Here is a 4,354-nt window from a genome sequence, read left to right as displayed (position 1 = left end):
GTCCTCAAGTTGAGTTTCCTCATATACGACTCAGTAATATATGAGCTTCAATTTCATCTCTCTCGATGTGCTTCAGACTGTTCTTTAGCTAAGATCTTAATTTATGAATCTGCAAGATTATCATAAGTTTTAACACAATTAATATTGATGGTATACCAGTGATCTACATGATCTCACAATATTGTATTTTCTCCTCATGAGTCTGAATTTATCGTTATAACAACGATTTTGTTCTTTACCAATAATATTGGTGCCATCACAATTAATCAAAATTAGAAAAATTAATTTCTCAAAATAAAGTGTTTAATATATTAAAATCAATTCACGTTTTTACTAGTTGAAGTTTAATTTTTTGACTTCAACCTCCATAGTAGTGTTAGCAAGTAATATAGTATTTGCTAATTTTCCCGCTTCCAATAAATAGCATCCAAATTTCTCATCTTGTTTGCTTGTACCTACTAAGTACTATTTCGACAAATACAATATCAAGTCAAGTTGTCAGTCACAAATATAATGTTTTCATTAGGATAACAATTCCTTTTTATTTGTCACACCATTTTTGCATAATTGAATAAAAAAAAATTGCAAGACTCGTACAACCAATAAAATTGTATTTCATAATTTTTTCAATATTATGTGACTTGACAAAGAAAATTTCATCATATGTTTTATGGTATTTTTTCACTCCAAGGAAATTTATCTCACCATACATTTTATATCAAAATGGTTACTCAACATTTTTTTCATTGTTTCTTTGATAATACTCATTTTAGAGACAAAACCACCAAATCATGTCCAAACATAAACATATGATTTATTCCAAAATAAATATATGCATTTATACTACAACAAAAAAGGTCCTTAGAGGCAATAAAAAGTGCCTTCAGTGGCAGTTGATATTGCCATCAAAACATTTACCGACTATTAAACTTTGGTTGTTGATGTTCGCATCGCTAAAGCTTTTAGCGGTTATTCAATGAAATGTTGGTAAATACTCTTTATTGCTACTAAAAAACATATGCTTTAACAGTAATTGTGTAACGACAATTATGATGGTTGCTAAATTCAATTCGAATATGACTAATTATATCTTTTTAGTGTCCATTTTTGTAGCCGATAAATTTACTTAAATTGCCACTAAAAGTCATTCTTTAGTGACAAATGAATTGTGTCAATTATAATAGCTATAATCAATGTCTTAATTTTTCCCTTTTACGTCCAGTTTACGGTTGCAAATTTAATTGGATTGCCGCTAAATATAAGAATTAACGGCATTTGTTTAGATGTCAATAATATTGACTGCTAAATTCTTTCTAAAAGTGATCTAGTTTACTAGTAAATTTAGTTAAAATATTAGTAAAAGGGAGCATTTTCGTGAAAACAAAGTTTGATAAATGATAAAAGATATATCACAATTAATTCATCATTATATATCTTTAGATCTAAGGAAAAAAAAGTACTAATCCAAAAGACTAAGTAACAACTTAAAAAACGTTTATTGGGTGAACTAAATAACTAATTTCATTATATAATCAATCCTATAAAAAAACACAAATAATAATCTTCGAATAATTTCTGCAACTCCTCATTATATTGAAATCATCCAAATGCTAAATTTTCGAACACTAGGATGTGTGACCTGAAACTATAAAATCCGTTTAGACTCCTAAAATCTTACTAAAAATGTTTAAATCCGATTGGGTAGGGAAAGACCAAAATACCTCTCATATTTTCGGGTAACTTTCCTTATTTGGGTAGCCCGACTTCACGCGGGCTTATCTCCCTCATACGAGCTCGAAAATTAGTAAACTCGGCGGCATTGGAAAGAAGACTCGGCGATCTTTCATTTGATATCTTAGGGGGCCACCTAACTCATCTTGTACTGAAAGTTATGGTCATTTGAAGTTGACCAAAAACTTAGAAGAACTTAGGAATGACTTGAATGAGTTTTCTTTAGTTCTTTTTGGAACTCAAGGTGTTTCATCTAGCGATCTTGATACTTAAGAAAATTTTAAATTCCTCCGTAAAATCCTACTCACCATGAAGGATGGTTCGAGTCTTAGTTCAAAAAATTTCTGGGTTATTACAAGATACTTGGTGACAATTTATTTACCTTTATCGGTGAATAAAAAATCTTTTGAAATAATTGTGAGATTTCTTGAATAAAGTGGATGAAATTCGAAGAGCTGATTTTCTTAGAAAGGGAAAGGAGGGAACAATGGTGAAAAATGCGAGAGAGAAAGGAGGAATTCGGGGTAAAAATCTAGAAAGAGGTGAAAGTGAGTAATGAAGGTTTTTTGTTTCTTTTATCACAAGGTAGTGGGCTAAAAATGAGTCCAATAAGGACTGATTTGAGGAATAAAATAAAAGAAAATTAATTATATTGTGATACATTATATTTGCTAAAATATTGATATATTGACATTCTTAATAATTATTTTAAAGTGTAGATATTTTTAATAATTATGTTAGAAATTTTGATTAGTTTGCTAATCTTTCCAAAAGAATATATATTATTTTGAATGTAAAATCTAAGATAATGTATGATTTTGGGCCTCTTTCTCGTGTGTGTATGCAGTTGCAGAGATCAGAAAAAGAAGAAAGGGTTCATTTTGTTTGTGGATCGGTCGGATGAAAAAGGATACTAATTTAGGGTGTGTTTGGTATGAATGAAAATATTTTTCGTAAAATGTTTTCCAATTTTTTTATGTTTGGTTGGGTTAAATGTTTTCCAAATCAGCTCATTTTTCTCAAATTTAAGGAAAATGACTTTCCTTCAAAACTTAAGGAAAACATTTTCCAATACTCCTCTTTCAAATTCAAATTACAATTACTTTTTGGGAAAATGCATAAGTATCCCCCCAATCTATGCTTGAAATCCCAGATACACACCTAACCTTTACTAAGGTCCTATTACCCCCCCCCCCCCCCGAACTTAATTTATCTATAATATTCTACCCCTTTTCGGCCTACGTGACACTATCCTTGAAAAAAATGTCAACATGCGTTGGGCCCACAAGATAGTGCCACGTAGGCCAAAAAGGGGTGGAATATTACATATAAAATAAGTCCGGGGGGGTAATAGGACCTTAGTAAAGGTTAGGTGTGTCTCAGGGATTTCGGGTATAGGCTGGGGGGTACTTATGCATTTTCCCATTACTTTTTTGTTGAAAAAATCAATTTATTTTGTCTCTATCCTCAAACCAGCCCCCAACCACACCCCCCCCCCCCCTCCAAAAAATAAAATAAAATTTTAAAGCTTGTTTTTAAATTTAATTTTTTTAGCCCACCCTCACCCCTACCCCCACCCCCTCCCAAAAAAATATTAAAAATTGTTTTTAAAAGATATTTTTAATTTCAATTTTTTATTTTTTTACCCCCCACCACTGCCCTCGCTCCCCCCATCTGCTCCCCTATCAACCCCCCTATCAGCCTCCCAACCCCCTTCAAAAAGAAAAAAATTTAAGTTTGTTTTTAAAAAATATTTTCAACTTCAAAATTTTATTTTTTCATCCCGATCCTTGATCATCCACCCTCCCTCCTTGGCCACCCCCCCCCCCCCCAATCCACCCACCCCCTACTCGCCAACCCTACACAAAAAAAAAAATGAAATTTGTTTTTTAAAAAATATTTTCAACTTCAAAATTTCAGTTTTTTCACCCTACCCTTGACCCCCCACCCACCCCACTCTCTACCAGCCCCCCCCCCCCCCCCCCCTTCTGCCCTGCCAAAAAAAAAATTAAGTTTGTTATTAAAAAATATTTTCAACTTCAAAATTTCATTTTTTCACCCTACCCTTGACCCCCCCCCCCACCTCCTACCCAGCCCTCCCCACCCACCCCTACCAGCCCCTCCACCCCCAAAAATAATTTTAAGTTTATTTTTTTAAAAAAATTTCAATTTCAAAATTTTATTTTTTCACCCTATCCTCGATCCCCCACCCACCCACCCCCTACCAGCCCCCCTCCCCCCAAAAAAAATTTTTAAGTTTGTTTTTTAAAAAATATTTTCAATTTCAAAAATTCATTTTTTCACCCCTATCCTCGACCCCTCACCCACCCATCCCCCTACCAGGCCCCCCCTCCCCACCACCCCCAAAAAATAATTTCAAGTTTGTTTTTCAAAAATATTTTCAATTTCAAAATTTTATTTTTTTCACCCCTACCATGCCCCCCCACCCACCCCCTACCAGCACCCCCCACCCAAAAAAAAAATTAAAGTTTGTTTTTAAAAAATATTTTCAGCTTCAAAATTTTATTTTTTCACCCCAACCCTCAACCCCCCACCCACCCCCACCAGCCCCCCACCCCCACCCCCAAAAAATATTTAAGTTTGTTTTTAAAAGATATTTTCA

Source organism: Solanum verrucosum, unplaced genomic scaffold (genome assembly GCF_900185275.1).
Source record: "Solanum verrucosum unplaced genomic scaffold, falcon-dt-bn FXZP01000296.1, whole genome shotgun sequence".
NCBI lineage: Eukaryota > Viridiplantae > Streptophyta > Magnoliopsida > Solanales > Solanaceae > Solanum > Solanum verrucosum.
Note: the sequence above shows the minus strand (reverse complement) of the source record.